This window comes from Bos grunniens, chromosome 3 (genome assembly GCF_055505025.1).
Source record: "Bos grunniens cultivar Pamir isolate PY7600 chromosome 3, Bosgru_T2T1.0, whole genome shotgun sequence".
In the NCBI taxonomy this organism is placed as follows: Eukaryota; Metazoa; Chordata; class Mammalia; order Artiodactyla; family Bovidae; genus Bos; species Bos grunniens.
The window spans coordinates 91065281-91082913 of record NC_141167.1 but is presented as its reverse complement, the minus strand read 5'-3'; the positions used below and the strand labels follow the sequence as shown (position 1 = coordinate 91082913).

The following is a 17633-nucleotide window of genomic DNA, read 5'->3' as shown; positions in this document are numbered from 1 at the left end:
CTCCCCCGTCCCTGGGATTCTCCAGGCAAGAACACTGAAGTGGGTTGCCATTTCCTTCTCCAATGCATGAAAGTGAAAAGTGAAAGGGAAGTCGCTTAGTCGTGCCTGACTCTTCGCGACCCCATGGACATATATACACTACCATGTGTAAAATACAAAGCTAGTGGGAAGGTGCTGTATAACAGAGAGCTCAGCCTGGTTCTCTGTGACGACCTAAAGAGGTGGGGGGGCGGTGGTTGGAGTAGGAAGGAGGCTCAAGAGAGAGGGGATATATGTATACTTACAGCTGATTCACACTGGTGTACAGCAGAAACTAACACATTGGAAAGCAATTATCCTCCAAATAAAAATAAATTTAAAAAAATAATAAAGGATTGACCAGACCTGCTTAGTTTAAAATAGTTGCCTATTTAGAGAGTAAGACTAGGGCATAAAGCAGGTTGGTTTGTTTGCCTGTTTCATTCTAAACATTTGGTACTACTTTTAAATTAAATCTATATAATTAATAAATTTTACCCTCCAAAGTTTTTCACATGGGAAAATATGAGACCTTAAAAACTATGATCTTCAAATCTTCAATGACTCCTGGAAGATTTGGGGTAGATTATTACAAAATGTTTAATGAGCACTTAAAGGAATTGGCCTTAAGTGCCAACTTGGATCCACTATGGACAAGTTGTTTATTCAAGAAACATTTATTGTCTACCCACTTGATCCCAGTCACTCTCCAAGGCACTAGCAAAATGAAGCAGAAAACAAAACAGCACCTTTCTGCTTCTTGTGGAACTCCAGGGAAGAAAACAAACAATAACAACAATTACAGCATAATTACAACTTGTGATAAGTGCTATGAAAGAAAACACAGGGATTCGTGTGAGAACATGATTAGAGGAACTAGCCTCATTGCAGAAGAGGGCAGTGCTACAGAAATTCTCTGTGAGCCAGCCACATGTAATCTGAGCCCCACAGATGAATAGAATTTAGGTAAGAAGTATTGCTACAGAGACAATCTGAAAACCACAAGTGAAAAGGCATGAGGCAGCAATAAACCTGGCATGCAGAGGAACAGAGAACAAACTGAGGTGGCCATAGGTCAGAAGGCAGTAGACAGAAGGCAGAGTGCAAGAGCGAGCCTCTCCAGGAACCTAGGGGCTGTATCACACAGACACTAACTAATGCTGTTTCCTTTTTTGACGTGATTACTGGGCAGGTAAATTAAAGAAATCCAAAGACACACTAAATTTGTTTTCAGTGAGTCAACTGATTAATATGCTTGGGACAAACCAGTTATCCAACAACCAAAAAACTGAAAAGGTTAGCCACTTGGTTGTGTCCAACTCTTTTTGACCCCATGGACTGTAGCCCACCAGGCTCCTGTCCGTGGGATTCTCCAGGCAAGAACAGGGGATCTTCCCGATTCAGGGATCGAACCTGTGTCTCTTGCATCTCCTGCATTGGCAGTCGGATTGTTTACCAGTGCACCACCTGGCTTCCCACGAAGGGAAGGTTCTCAACCAGTGAGGCTCTGCAACAGAAGCAGATCATGGAAAAGCTGTCAGCTTAAGACTGTTTTCAGACCATACTCTTCATGTCTTGACATCAAGTCCTTCCTTGAAGAGTGATCTGGAAAAAAAAAAAAAAGAGTGATCTGGGTTTGCATCTCCTTACCCATCTCACCACTGCATTTAGAACACAAAGACACCAAGAACCTAAACAGTTTGGTTCCTGCCTACCTCTCTTCCACTTGCTTCTATTGAAAATGTGTTTCAGATACACTAGCCACCTTCTTTTCTTTAAACTTTTTAATACAATTTTTAGAGGCTACTTTCCATTTAAGTTATTTAACCTTCCTGTTTGTTGAAGCTTATCCCCTCCTCAGGGCTTTTGTGTTAGCTATTCCTCTTGCCTGAAATGTCACACTTGCCTGAGTTACCTCCTTCTAATGCTGCCTGTCACCGTCCTTGTTACTTCCTAACTGGTGGCCCTGTTTCACTTTCTCATGCACTTAAGTAAAATTATCTAGATTGCTTGTTTATATCTGTCTCATCAACTAAAACATAAATTCAGCAAGGCTGTGGATCTGATCTGTTTTATTCAATCCTCAATCCCAATCAGTACCTGGAATACAGTAGACCTTCAAGAAATATTTGTTAATTTGAATCAGATAAGGTGTAGAAATGTATGTTCAATGATACTATAGATAGCTAGCTATAGTTATAGCTAGTCAAACATTTTTACCCAAATAATACTTATTAGTATATCAAAGTTAACCTGAAGGGAGATCTCTAGTTGGCTGACACAAATCTGTCTGGTCTTGTCAAACGGTTAAAAGTCAATGATTTCTGTAGACACAGATGATGAAATCATCCGAATTTCTGATGACACAAAGCCGAGAGTTCTGAAATCACCTAAGCCAACCCCTCCAGGCTACAGTTCATGGGGTTGCAAAGAGCCAGACATGACTGAGCAACTAACATTTTCAAGCTACCTTTCCAGCCCCCCAGACACACCCCTACCCTCACCACATATAAGGAACAGGCTCGCTCCCTCCCCTTTAGGGAAGCCAGCAACCAAGCAAACCTGTGATTTGTTCTCCCTCCCACTGTTTTGGAAGGGCCCTATAAAGCCTTGCTTTTAGAGGAAAAAAAAAAAAAAAAAAAAGCTGGGAATATTGGTGGCTGACACACTGGATGACAGGATTCAGGTTCAAAAGCAGCTGAAAGTCCATCAAAAGTAGAACGAATAAGCCTATATCTTACTCATACAATGAATTACTGCACAGCAATGAAAATGAGTGAACTGCTGCTATCTGCAATATGAAAAACTTTACAAAGATGATATTGAGGGAAATAAACCAGAGACATAAAGAAGAATATGCATTGCATTATTCTATTTCTGTATATTTCAAAACCAAGGGAAACTATTCTATGGTGCTAAAAGTCAGGACTGGTTCTCTTGAGGAAGGAGGAAGGGAGCAATGATGGGGGGAGATGAAGAAGGATTTTGAGGTGCTGCTAGTGTCTATTTCTTGACCTGGGCAACGGTTATATGGATGTGTTTATTTTGCAATAACTCACTGATCTGTGTACTTATGATTTGTTCATTTTATATGTGTAATATACATCAATTTTAAATTGAAGCATAAAAGAGACGTGGGAAATCTTTTTTATTAAAAGCTCAATGTGCAGTTCCTAATTTTGAATGAGAGAATTTTAATATTTTGCCAGTTAGAATTATAATTGGTATTAATTTGCAGTAAATAATCTTTATTATGTTTAAGTAGTTTCCTTTGATTTCTTGTTTCACAGAGGTTTTCTTAGAATGGTTGCTGAATAGACTGCAATACCGCTGCAGGGATGTGGAGTGAAGAGTATTTTCATGTAGCTGTTATTATAGCCTTTTTGGCAAGCAATAGCTGCAACAGCTATTATTTCAAAAATGTGACCCAGCAATCTCAGTTCTGGGGATGGCTTGTGGGATCTTAGTTCCCCCATCAGGGATCAAACCTACGCCCCATGCAGTGGAAGCACAAGTGCTAACCACTGGACCACTGGGGAATTCCCTCAATAAAACTACTGAAATAAAGACAACGAAGTTCTATATAGATGTACAAGGATACTTTGGCACACTGTTTCAACAGGCAACACACACACACATTATATGGGGACTTCTCTGGTTGTCCAGTGGTTAAGACTTTGTCTTACAATGCAGGGAGCGCAGGTTCGATTTCCGGTAGGGGAGCTGAGATCCCACATGCCTCTAGGCCAGAAACTCGGCCAGAAAATCAAAACATAAAACAGAAGCAATATTGTAACAAATTCAATAAAGACTTTGAAAATGGCCCACATCAAAAAAAAAAAAAATCTTAAAAAAAATACTATGTATGCCATCAATAGGGGAAAGGTTGCAAATTTTTTTTTACTATATCCACATTTGTTTTTCAAACTTTAAACTTTTTATTTTGTATTGGTGTATAGCTGATTAGCAATGTTGTGGTACTTTCAGTATATCCACATTTTGAAATACCCATTAAAGGACTTCCCTGGTGGTTCAGTGGCTAAGACTCCACACTTCCAGAGCAGGGGGCATGCATGGGTTTGAATCCTGGTTGGGGAACTAAGATCTCACATGCCATTTGTTTCAACCAAAAAATGAACATAAAATAAAAGTTTTGTGTACTTAAAAAAGACAGAGAGAAGCATCCATTAAAAGGAATACATTTGTACTCTGACAATTGATTTAGAGGGATTTTAGATGAGAAACTGTTTTAAATAAAAAATAAAAAGAAAAAAGAAATCACTTTTTTTAAATGACAAAAAAACCCTATATTGAATTATGTGTACATTTGTATTTGTCTACACTTAATCACGGAGAAGGCAATGGCACCCCACTCCAGTACTCTTGCCTGGAAAATCCCATGGATGGAGGAGCCTGGTAGGAGCCTGCAGTCCATGGGGTCGCTAAGAGTCGGATAAGACTGAGTAACTTCACTTTCACTTTTCACTTTCATGCATTGGAGAAGGAAATGGCAACCCACTCCAGTGTTCTTGCCTGGAGAATCCCAGGGACGGGAAGCCTGGTGGGCTGCTGTCTATGGGGTCGCACAGAGTCGGACACGACTGAGCAACTGAACTGACTGACTGACTGACACTTAATCATATGAGAATATAGAAAATTGTTAACAATTAGATTGATAAAATGGTTATTTGTGGGGTAGGAATTGATGGGGTGACAGAGGATGTGCAAAAGGAAGTCAAGGGAGAAAAAAAAATTAAGAACCAAATGATTTTTTGGAAAGCTCTATATGAGCCAATAATCTCACATCACAGGTGAAAAATCAAATGCAATCATAGGGACATTAACAGATTACATTGTGTCCAAATCAAAGGACATAATAATCGCAGTGTACTTTATGTTGTTCAGATCAAATCTAACATATTGTATATGTTTCTGTATAAAATACTAAAAATAAAACAAATATCCCCCTCCCCCGCAAAGAGAAATATATTTTCTTGTTATACGACAATTGGTTAAGAATCAGGCAAGCGTAGCTTCCAGTTTCTTTTCAGCCACTTACTTAGCTATGTGACCTTGGGCAAATTACTTAATTCCTCTATGCCCTAGTTTCTTCATCTGTACAATGAGGATAATTATAGCTTCTATCTCTCAGGATTACTGAGGATAATAATATACACATGCCAGGACCTGGTGTCTAGGTGAAACTCAATAAAAATAATTAATGTTGTCATTGTTATTAGAATAAATATTTATTGTGAAAATTAGAATTTACACATAAGCAAACATGAAAACATAACTATAAGTTGCCTTCTGGAGATAACTATTGTTAATTTTTGGATATTTATGCATTTATCAATGTGATCTGAAAAATAATCAAATTGAAGGACATAATAATCAATAGCTGGTGATAGCTTAGGACGAATTAGCAGTCACCAAATGTTTAAAGGGCTGTTTTACAGAAGAGGGGTAGACATATTCTATGAGGCTGCAAATAATCACAGCAAGAGGCAAGGGTTACAACGAGAGCTATCCAGCAGCTCTCGTTGGGCTGCCCCACACCATAGGGAACTCCTTGTTACAACAATAGTCTTAGCTGGAGACCATTTGTCAGAAAAGTGATGAAAGAGAGGTCAAGCTAAATGGCTTCTAAAACTCTTCCTAACACTTTATGACCAAGAAATACTTGCTGGATGTATATATATATGATTCACAGCCTACATATGACAATTTGTGTGGTTCTTACTGTTTAATACTAGGTGGTAAGAACAGTTCCAAATATATCCCATGAAAGTTAATAGGAAATTCTTAGCATAGATCAGATAGTACCTCTCTGTCATAGAAAACTGAGGACGTGCAACTCCACCAATTAATTCCACTCAATATGGAGAAAGAAATCAAAGGCGAGCCTGGAAGGAGTTTATATCTTATCTTCAGGTACTGTTTGTCTTCTTTCTTAATACTTGGAGTCTCTTCCTGGAAAAAATTTCTGATCTGGCAAAAATTCATAGTAATTACTTAGGGGAAAGGAAAAAAGAAGAAACAAACAAAAAATAGATTAATGTAGTTGGGAAAAATTTTAAGAACATGGTGTTGATGGGAGAGAAGACTAAATGTCCCTATAAGACCCACCCAAGTGCTTTTGATGTCTGACCAATTATTATCTTATTATTCTTCCTGCTATAGATACAGTCACAATTTATGTAACAGGATGTTTAAAAAGATTAAAGAGAAGCTGTAGTAGCGTTCTAAGATGATAAGAGTCCCTAGAAAATGTATTTATGGACGTTTAGAATATAAGTTCCTGTATGTTCTTAGAATAAACCATCTATTTGTTTTTCTTTTTTTAAAGAAACAAGTCAAATTTGTATTTCAATATGGCTGCTTCCTGTCCACAAGTGATATAGAAATAATAGAGCAAAGCGAGCAAACAAATAATAAGAGGGGATGGCGGTATTTTGTAATCTGTGATCTGTGCTGGTTTTTAATCAGGTTTTGGGTCCAAAATATTTTATCCCTATATTACATAAATGTTTTTAATTCATCTGTATTAAATCTATGCATGGGGAAACAAATTATTCTGAGACTTTCCTGGTGGTCCAGTGGTTAAGACTCCACATTTTCACTATAGGGGGCACTAGCTCGATCCCTGGTCGAGCATCTAAGATCTTGCGTGCTGCACAGCGTAGCCAAAAAAAAAAAAATTATTCTATTGTTCAAGCAGGAGAGCTGTGTGGAGTTTGTGATTCCAGTGACTCAACGTGAACATAATGAAAGTTAAAGAAACAATTTTCGGTAGAGGATTTTGTGAATAGAAGTTGAGATGAATCAAACTGATTTTCTATTAGAAGAGTGTTATAAAGGTGTCTCAAACATAAAGAATGACTCATTGATATTCAAACCTCTGCCTTGTGGGCTCTCTCTTATTTTACAACATAAATTGGCACTGGGTACCCCATGAAAGGGCTTTAGGGCATGGTTTCAGAATTTCTGACCGAGGTCTTATGTACATTGTTTGTTAATGTCAACTCTTTCTCTTAGTAACCTAGGTCAACACCTTGTGTGGGGACTTCCCTGGTGGTCCAGTGGTGAAGACCCCGCACTTCCAATGCAGGGGACACGGGTTCGATCCCTGGCCAAGGAAGATCCCACATGCCTCAGAGCACCTAAGACCATGTGCCACAACTACTGAGCCTGTGTGCTGCAACTCCTGAAGGCTGAAAGCTCTAGAGCTGTGCTCTGCAACGAGAGAAACCACTGCAATGAGAAGCCCACGCGCTGCAACTGAGAAAGCCCACATGCAGCAACCAAGACCCAACAACCAAAGATAAATCAATAATTAATTAAAAAAATACCTACTGTGGGCTTGCACACTCTCCCTCTGTACATGTGTATGTATTTACTTATTTATCATTTTTTCTGACTTTTTTTTTCTGTTGTGAGTAAGATATAGACATGATACCATTTTCCCCTAAGTACTTCAGTGTATATTTCCTAAAAACAAGGACAATATCTTTCATAACCACAGTGCAATTATGGAAATTAAGAAGTCAATACTGATTTAATAATATTATCTAATCTATAAATTCATTCAAATTTTGCTCAATTGTTCCAATAATGTCCATTAGAGTAAAAGAAAAATACAAATCATACATTGCATTATGTTGTCAAGTATCTTTAGTCTCCTTTAATCCGGAAGAAATTTTCCACATTCTTTCTTTCGTGACCTTGAAATATTTGAAGAGTTACAAGTCAGTTATTTTGTAGAGAGTTCCTCAACTTGGGTTGTTGGATGTTTCCTCATGATTAGCTTCAGGTTACGCATTCTAAGCAGGAATAACACAGAAGTGATGTGATCTGAGTATGTAATATTAGGAGTTGAATTGTTCTTTTTAAATGATTTGTTAAGGTAGAGCCTGCCAGGTGTCTCTATTTTAAAATTACTATTTTTCCTTTAAAGTTAATTATTTCATAGGGAGATACTTTGAGACTACATAAACTTTTTGTTTCTCAACAAACTTTACCCACTAGTTTTAGTATCCATTGATGACTCTTGCCAGAGTCAGTGTTACTATAGTGATTGCCAAATGGGGATTTTTATAATTCTATCATTCCCACTGTATTTTTTAGTTGGCATTCTACCACAAGGAAAAATGTTCTCTTCTCTATGATTTGTTTGCCAATTTATTTATACCATTATGATGCATAAATTCTTATTTTATTCAGTGGGTATCTGTTATTGACACTATTATGATGCTAAAATTGTCCCTGATTTGCATAGTGGTGGTCCAGTACTCTAGTCTGGAAAACCCCATGGGCAGAGGAGCCTGGTAGGCTGCAGTCCATGGGGTCGCTAAGAGTCGGGCACGACTGAGCGGCTTCACTTTCACTTTTCACTTTCATGCATTGGAGAAGGAAATGGCAACCCGCTCCAGTGTTCTTGCCTGGAGAATCCCAGGGATGGGGGAGCCTCGTGGGCTGCCGTCTCTGGGGTCACACAGAGTTGGACACGACTGAAGCGACTTAGCAGCAGCAACAGCAGCAGTCCTTTCCAACTGTCCTTTTGACATGTCTCCAAAATTCTTTAAGCTTCCTGACTTTATGACACAATATATTTCAAGTTTTTCTTATTTTTTCCTAGCCCAGGCCCTGAAGTAAGCCACTTACCTAAGAAATCCTGGTTTCTGTAGTGGAGAAAAGTATTTAGAAAAATTAATGTTCTAAGTGTACTATTTCATACTGCTGTGTCATAACTTGTAGGTTCTCTCAGAGTACAGGCTCAGGCTCGCTTGTTCTCTCTCTCTCTCACACATTTATAAAACAATGTGCTCTTATCAATAATTCCAATTCCAGCCCAGTATTGCAGGGTTCATTTTAGCCTTCCCCCTTTCCATGTCACAGCTCACTTCTCTGGCAGTGAGAAATCTGTGGAACCAGTCTTTTTTTTTTTTTTTTTTTGGAACCAGTCTTGACTACTGCACTTAGCCACCCCTGCATGTACTCTCCTGATTCTCTGATTCACTTCGGCATAATCTCCTGCCATTCTAAAGGCAACCTGTACACACACACTGATGACAGGCCCCAAAGCACCTGAAACCACTGGTGTCTGTGCTACGTTGCCAGTGCTCATTGAGGATGGTGCTGCCTCTGCTTTTGTTTTCGGAGGTGGGGGCCTGATACTGGCCATTACAGACTCTTACAACAGAAATTCCAACTGGCAAAATCACTCTTCACCCTCAGTTTCTTTCACACAGTGACACAGCTGATCTGGAAGGGCTCATAGAGATTTTATGGAATGGACTTTTGGGTTTTGCATGCCCTTGATTTTAGTTCCCTTTCCCTAGGGTTCAAATATGAATCTGCTCTGTGCCCAGAATCACTCTTCTTTCCCAACCCTACCTCTCTCCTTTTAATGGGCTCTCTCTTTTTCTAATGAACTCATTCCTAATACTTCACATACATGGAACCTTAGCAGCCAGGCCCTTCAAACATACCAGAAGGCATCAGCTTAAATTCTCAGAACAACTCATTTGTCATTCTTAAATTATTTGCATCAGCAGTTTAATTCAGAAACTCTCTTGAAGACAAGACAATACCACAGAAGCAACACAGAAATGAAAGGACTGCAAATTCCATCCCAAGAATCTCATCCAAGGAAAAGAATTCTCTCGTGATTCGCCTGGCTGGTGGGGGCTGAAGGGAACCTGGAGAATTTTCACTGTGAAGACTGCCCTGGGCTATATTTATCACAATGACACTATTGTCCTGCCACGCCTCTTGGAACACTATCATCAGGAAGCGAATGCTAAACTGTTTTCCCAGAGGTGCTAATGGACACCTAATCTATCGTTCCGTCATTGCTCTTGCCAACTGCAGGCCTCTGCAGAAAGACCAGTTAGCAAAGTAGTCTGTGGCTATGAGGCTGAAGGGTATTAACTAATTTGCACATAAAATAAGCCCAAATATAATGACCTTGATGGCATTAATATTCTCTCTCTATTGAGTTAACTGGTCATAGACTGGGTGGTGGTGGTGTTCTGTCACTCAGTCGTGCCCGACTCTTTGCAACCCCACTGACTGCAGCATGCCAGGCTTCCCTGTCCTTCACCATCTCCTGGAGTTTGCTCAAACTCATGTCCATTGAGTCAATGATGCCATCTAACCATCTCATCCTCTGTTGTCCCCTTCTCCTCCTGCCTTCAATCTTTCCCAGCGTCAGGGTCTTTTCCAATGAGTTGTCCCTTCAGACTGGGTATGTTTGAACATTTCCTTACTAAATGGATATTTAATAACATGCAATTACTATGAGTTGAGATAAAATCTCCTGGTTACATGGAAAATGTGCATGCAGATAATTCTGAATTAAATCCAGAGTATATTAAATCTTCAGTATTATAGACATTAACAATAGGCTCTTTACCATGGATATTGAAATTGTTTCCTTTACTAGAACGTAAGCTTCATGAGGGCAGGGAGCTTTGTTTTGCTCATTACCCTATTCTGAGTATGAGTATGCCTGACTTAAAGTTGTGTGTGTGTTAGTCGCTCAGTTTTGTCTGACACTTTGTGACCCCATGGACTATAGCCTGCCAGATTCCTCTGTCCATGGACTTCTCCAGGCAAGAATACTGGAGTGGGTTGCCATGCCCTTCTCCAGACTTAAAGTTGAAGCTCAATAAATATTTGTTGAACAAATAAAAATGTTTGGTGGCATGATAGAAGAAATTTTTAAATTATTAAACTCTATCCTCACGAGGGGAAATGGGAATTGCATGCCTCCTCTCAGATGGTGAAGAATCTGCCTGCAATGCAGGAGACCCAGGTTCGATTCCTGGGTCATGAAGATTCCCTTGGAGAAAGGAGTGGCTACCCACTCCAGTATTCTTGCCTGGAGAATTCCATAGACAGAGGAGCCAGGTGGGCTACAGCCCATGGGGTTGCAAAGAGTTAGACATGACTGAGTGACTGACACTTTCTGAAGACATAAGAAATTATTTAAAACAGCAACAACAACAGAACACCATTCTAATGAGACATATCTGTGGGATGAATTCCCTTTATAAGCAGGTTAAGAGCTTTAGTTTAGATTTTATGTTGTTTCTGTGATCTAACATTTGCCCTTGAAAGGTATGTATATGTGTATGCATCTGTGTTCCAGCAGTAACTGGCTGGTCAATTTTAAAGATAAAGAGACATATTTGCTACTCACAGTGGTGAGGAGACTTAAGTAGGAATCATACTTGGAGGACCCATGTGCCCACTTGGACTATTCTGTGAGAGATATCTGAAGCATTTGGTTTTTTTGGACTAAATAACTCAGACTCAGAGGACGAGCCACTGGGAGCAGCAAGAGAGAGTTACTGGGATGAGACCAACTCCTTGGATACTGGTTAGAGGTTCCCAAAGTAGGTGGACAGCCACACAGCAGAGGTTAGGAAATGACAGGGTTCTCAGACCCAAGAGTGTGGTAGAAAGATTATAGACTGGGTTATCTACATGTCAATCATCTAGGAAAGATGTAGCTAGTGTCTTGTTTGCTTTCCTGGGACTATTAGAAAGGTCACTATGCAGCACTCCCATTGGTACCCTAAAACTAGGATCTATAAAAAAATCTAGCAATCAACTATAACAAATCTCCTTTTGTTCTTCAGCTCTGGACTTCCTCTTATGGAGGTGGCGGTGGTGTCAGGGCATTTAATTATGTTGGCCTCCCTTCTACAGTCTTTTTGCAGGTTCACTAGACTAAAACCACTTCTGCAATGAGAGATTTGCAAGTGAAATATGGACTTCATTCTGGAAGCATCAAGTCTATGTTGCCTAAGTTTCTAACTAATGAGATTAAACTGAAGTCTGGATTGGACCTCCACGAAGGCAGCTCAAATAGAGCACCTATCACAGATTTTGCATTGGTTAAAACAATTTTTTTTTCTTTCCTATACTGTGATTTCTTTAAGTTACTCCATCAATCACTAAGTCTAATAGACCTGCATTCCTTGTGTAGTGGAGGTATGGAGAATAAAGGGATGAAACTGTACAGAGAAGTGTACCGTGCCTCACTTTTATTTGGATGCTGCACCCATCACAGGGAACAACGGTCTGAAAAGAGAACTATCCAGGAGTTCGAGACAGTGATCCACATTGAATGGTGACTCATGATGGAGGAAATAGCTGGTGAAGAGCCTAGGATGCAGTGGGGACTTGGGAGAGTGTGTTAATTCCAACTAGAAGGGGAACAACTGAGAGGGACATGAACCAGTTCCCTCTCCTTCTCCACATACACTAGAGTAAGGAGAGGATCATAATAATTCTAACAATAATTGTGATAACCCCTGTTCTTTCACATAGGCAATATGACGAGTTATTACCTTAGAAAGATGTTATTAGGGGGCGGAAGATGATTATATTCTTCAATATTCCCTCGGCCTAAAACAGCTTTGCACATCATTACTGTTAACCGATCATATGAGGCTTTAGCTAAAACAATCTTTTTTAGAAACTGAAAAGTATCTGATCTTCATGGTCTGAGAAGTAAAGAACTTCTGAGATCAGTTGTGTGAAATCTGGACTATCCCAGACAATTTAGGACATATGGTCACCACAACTACATAGGTAAACTCATGGACATGTAATTACCTTCATATTCTTGAAATAGTACTAAGTTTCGGCCTCTCCTAACTTAGAGGCTCATTAATGAAGGATTAGGTTACTTTAACTATCTCTTGAAAACTAAAAAGGAAGGTTTAAGTAAGGGGATGCATTAGACTGGCTATGTGTTCAGTTCTGAGTGGTCTTTCGAGGTAATTTGAGAATCTATAGTGGGATCCATACAGGAGAAGGGAGTGGGAAAGTTCCTGCTACTTTTTTCCTTTCACTTTCTAATCATTAAAAATGATTTAGGAGAAAAAAAAAATGATTCAGGAGGTTATTTGCTTAGTGAAGATCAACCCTGCTGAAATTTGTTCCCCATTTTCTTAGACCTGGATAAATGCCCAACTGCTGAACACAGTATCTTTTAAGGGATTATTCTATTATTATATTAAAGATCTACTGGGGACTTCTCTGGTGGTCCAGTGACTAAGACTCGGCGCTCTCAATGCAGTGAGCCCGATTTGATCCCTGTGCCAGCATCTAGGGAACTAGATCCCATGTGCCTAAACTAAGACCCGGCATATCCAAATACATACAAATAACAAATATTCTTATAAAAAAGATCAACTTGCAAAATGTTCTGAAATGTGAACTCAGTGTATCTATACTCTCCTATGATGGAGGTCAGCAAAGGTGAACTAAGACCCTCTGCTTTAACAGTGAAGGCCATATTCCACTTTCCAATGTTTCTATTGTTTCAGCCTAGTGAACTTTTACCCACAAAAGTCCTTCTTTGAACAGTCTGATCAAAAATAAGGTCTTTAAAAATTTTTTTTAGATTGTTTACTCACAGCTAAACCTTTAGACAGGAGGCCAACTCCCAGTGGTCAGTTCCAAACAGGTTAACTTTGGGCTGAAGAGATTAAAAAAAAAACAACTCTGTGACTTTCAAACAGACACATGTGTGATGTCACTATACTTGACTTTGCTCTCCCAAGGTACATTTCAGAGCTGGACTGTGGGTTTAAGAGAAAAACTTGAATGGGCAATTTCTGTCCAGTAGTGAAGTGAGGAGTGCAATTGATGAAGTGGTGACCCACAGATTTGGGTTGGAATGGTTAGACCTGCAGGTGGGAGGAGAGGAAGGGGGGAGGGAAAGTCAGTACAGCCGTGTCGTGTGCCTCCATGATCCTTCATACACAGTCTTCTTCTGATTCCTGAATGTATGTTTATATACTGTGGCTTCCCAGGTGACTTGTGGTAAAGAATCCGCCTGCCAGTGCAGGAGACATGGGTTCCATCCCTGGACTGCGAACAGCCCCTGGAGGAGAAAATGGCAACCCACTCCAGTACTCTTGCCTGGGAAATCCCATGGACAGAGGAGCCTGGCAGGCTACAGTCCATGGGGTCACAAGAGTTGTATACAACTGAACAACTAAAACAACAGCAACATATTTATATATTGCTTTTTCAGTATAGGGTCAAGGGTAAGGTTATAAAGGAAAAATAATTATTGTCTTAAAAGTCTCATTCTTGTGCTTTAGAAAACTAGGCTTCTCTGAGAAAACTAATAATGTTCAAATGCACACTTCATCCAAGTAACTCTGGTATTTGAGCAGCCATTAGCAAAGAATAAAGATTTCTGCGGGAAATTGCCTGGCAGTTCAGTGGTTTGGACTCAGTGCTCTTACTTGCATGGCTCTTGTTAAATCCCTGGTTGGGGAACTAAGATTTCACAAGATGCAGGGAACAACCAAAAAAATTAAAAAGGGTGTTTTTTTGGTCCAAAATGGGTGGTAGGACAAAGAAAGGAGACTGAAACACTGTTCGAAAATGATCAAGTTAACTACTGGTAAAATTCATAGATTAATTGATTGATTTTTGTAATTTCACACTTATAGGTAAGTAATATTTCCAGGACACCCAAGTATTTGGAACACAGTGCAGGGAATAGATATAAATGAGTAAATAGCCATCAAAAAGCACATACACCTTGCTCCTTAGGAGTTTCAAATGCCTTCATCAGTTCAGTTCAGTTGCTCAGTCATGTCCAACTCTTTGCGACTGCAGCACGCCAGGCTTCCCTGTCCATCACCAACTCCTGGAGTTTGTTCAAACTCATGTCCATTGAGTTGGTGATGCCATCCAATCATCTCATCCTTTGTCGTACCCTTCTCTCACCTTCAATCTTTCCCAGCATCAGGGTCTTTTCAAATGAGCTGGTTTTTCACATCAGGTAGCCAAAGTATTGGAGTTTCAGCTTCAGCATCAGTCCTTCCAATGAACATTCAGGACTGACTTCCTTTAGGATGAACAGACAGCGGAGTTTGCTCAGATCATCTAGAACAGGGGTCCACAGCCCCCAGGCCGTGGTACGGGAACCAGGCCTCATAGTAGGAGGTGAATGGCAAGGAGTGAGCAAAGCAAAGTTCAAGATGCTTTGCTTTGCTCACTCACCTGCTGCTCCCCACCCTCCGCTCCCATTCGTGGAAAAATTGTCTTTCATGAAACAAGTCCCTGGGGCCAAAAAGTTGGGAACCGCTGATCTAGGAGACAGTGCAGTCAGCTGGAGCTATTCAGCACAGAAAATAACTGCTGGTTATTAATAATAATGGTAAAGTCCCTACCACTTATTGAGTGCTTATTATGGTCCTGGGTACTGCTCTGCATAGCAGGTACAAATGTTATTCCCAATTTATAGTTAAATTTACAGATAAAATCAAGGCACAGATTAAGTAACTTGACAGTTCAGTTCAGTTCAGTTGCTCAGTCGTGTCCGACTCTTTGCGACCCCATGACTCACAGCACGCCAGGCCTCCCTGTCCATCACCAACTCCCGGAGTTCACTCAAACTCACATGTTGTACTTAATAGAAGCAAGTTCAAACCCATCTCTGTCAGACTTTAAAACTTAAGTCTTACCTGTTTTGTTTTATTGCTGTATATTCTAATTCTAATTTTTTCTTAGTATATTTTCAAAAAAGACAAATCTGTATTCCACATTGATTAAGAGCAAAGGGAACTATTAAAATGTTTTAGGACATTATGAATCTAACATATATATATGTTGGTATTTTAAAAACTTATTTATTTTTGGCTGTGCTGGGTCTTCGTTGCTGCTCGAGGACTTTCTCTAGGTTTGGTGAGTGGGGGCTACTCTCTAGTTGCAATGCTTGGGCTATTCACTGCGATGGCTTCTCTTATTGCTGAACACTGGTTCTAAGGTGTGCAGGCTTCAGTAGTTGTGGCACGTGGGCTCAGTAAATGGGGCTCCTGGGCTCTAAAGTACAGGCTCAATGGTTGTGGTGCATGGGCTTAGTTGCTTTGTGGCATGTGGGATCCTCCCAACCCAGGGATCGAAGACATGTCTCCTGCATTGGCAGGAAGATTCCTTACCACTGAGCCTCCAGGAAAACCCTGTTGGTATTTTAAAAGTAAGTGTTAAATATCTAGAAATTTCTATTATATGGAAGAGAATGGACAATGCTTTCATTTATTCATGTGTGGGTTCAAGGAAGGTTTGATTGCATGTCTTTTGTTTGTTTTAACCATTCCTTAAAGGACCTACTTTATTTAAAATTCCTTCACCTCTGGGGTGATTAACTCATCAAGATTTGCTTGAGAATTTTCCTAGTTTTAGCATTCTTTAAGTCCTGCACGCCAAGAAACCACTCCCTCAGTCCTCGGAAAATCAGGATGGTTGTTCTCTTTAGCTTCACAACACATGTGGGTGCTTTAAGGTTGTTTTTGGATGGTGGTGATAGGATCTAATGGGCTTGAGTCCTCTCTTGGGGAGAAAGATAGAAGTTGAGTTTCTGTTTTTCTGGGAGCACCTCAAGTGATGGAGAAACTTTTTCCTGAGGCCTCATTTCATTTTTATCACTTTTATACTTTTCTTTTGCATCCTGAACTAAAAATCTATCTCAAAGAAGCTTCCATTCACATTTCTTATCCTACCACATGACTACAAAATGGAATGAACTTAATTACTTACCCATGTGATGACACATTAAATATTTAAAGAAATCAATCATGCCCACCCCCAGTCTTTCCACCTTCAAAGAACACATCTCCTAACAACTCAACATTTCTTATATTATTTTACCATCATGATTACTCTCTTCCAAATACAGTTTGATCCTGTGCTTAGTTGTTCCGTCTTATCTGACTCTTTCCAACTCTTTGGACTGTAGCCCACCAGGCTCCTCTGTCCATGGGATCATTCAAGTAAGAATACTGGAGTGGGTTGGTGGGTTCCATTTTCCTCTTCCAAAGGATCTTCCTGACCCAGGGATCAAACCCAAGTTTTCTCCATCTCCTGCCTTACAGATGGATTCTTTATCTGTTGAGCCATCGGGGAAGCCCAATATTGTCATTTCTAGAAAGCTAATCAGCAGAGTATGTCACCTCCTTTGTCCAGAATCTATACTTCCTTTATTATTATTTTTTTTTAGTAAAAAGTGAAAGATTTATTTGGTCTTATGCTTCCTTTAATTTAGCTTAATATCATAGTATTTTTCTTGGCAGTTATTAACTTAGATTGAGTTCCTATCTACTCAAACTTTCAAGCATTTTTCTCATGTGCTTCTGCTACTCTGTATTGCTTATCTTGTACATGCGGTTATTTTTTTCTAGCTTGAAGTAAAGTACCTTACATTTAAGTCTGTTAAATTTTCAACTGCCCACCTCTGCCTGCTTTTCTAAAATCACCCATTTCCAGTTTTGTTTGACTTACAGGTTTGATGAGCATATTTTCATGTCAATAATTGAACTGTTAAAAGGACAAGGCCTTCACTGGGATCTTTCCTTATGTTTATATTAATTCACTAATTAGTCTTTAGTTACAATAATTCAACCATTTGAAATTAATCTAATTTATTAGTAACAATACATATTTACAACTTCACCCCATATAAAACCAATGTGGCAGGAGAGTGAAGTAACAATAGAAAACACTCTTTGATGATGAAGTATTTACTGCTTCTGTCAAAACTATGGAACTGCTTTCTAGAGCTCATGGTTTTTGACCAA

General features: G+C 39.6%; 2 long non-coding RNA genes across 6 annotated transcripts in view; one reads left to right on the top strand and one right to left on the bottom strand.

The window, feature by feature from the left end:
* The window catches only part of LOC147376070 (uncharacterized), a 174887-nt gene that overhangs the window by 15420 nt on the left and 141834 nt on the right, over positions 1-17633 (bottom strand). For 4 of the 5 annotated variants that reach the window (XR_015160693.1, XR_015160695.1, XR_015160698.1 and 1 more), the window contains one exon: positions 1432-1623. This is a non-coding gene — a long non-coding RNA (uncharacterized LOC147376070). Of the gene's footprint in view, positions 1-1431; positions 1624-13454; positions 13517-17633 lie in introns of all 5 variants that reach the window. The other variant, XR_015160697.1, reaches the window with a different exon arrangement.
* LOC147376074 (uncharacterized) lies at positions 5849-7423 on the top strand. Its single transcript, XR_015160700.1, has 2 exons — positions 5849-5952; positions 7057-7423. It is a non-coding gene; the product is annotated as an uncharacterized LOC147376074 (long non-coding RNA).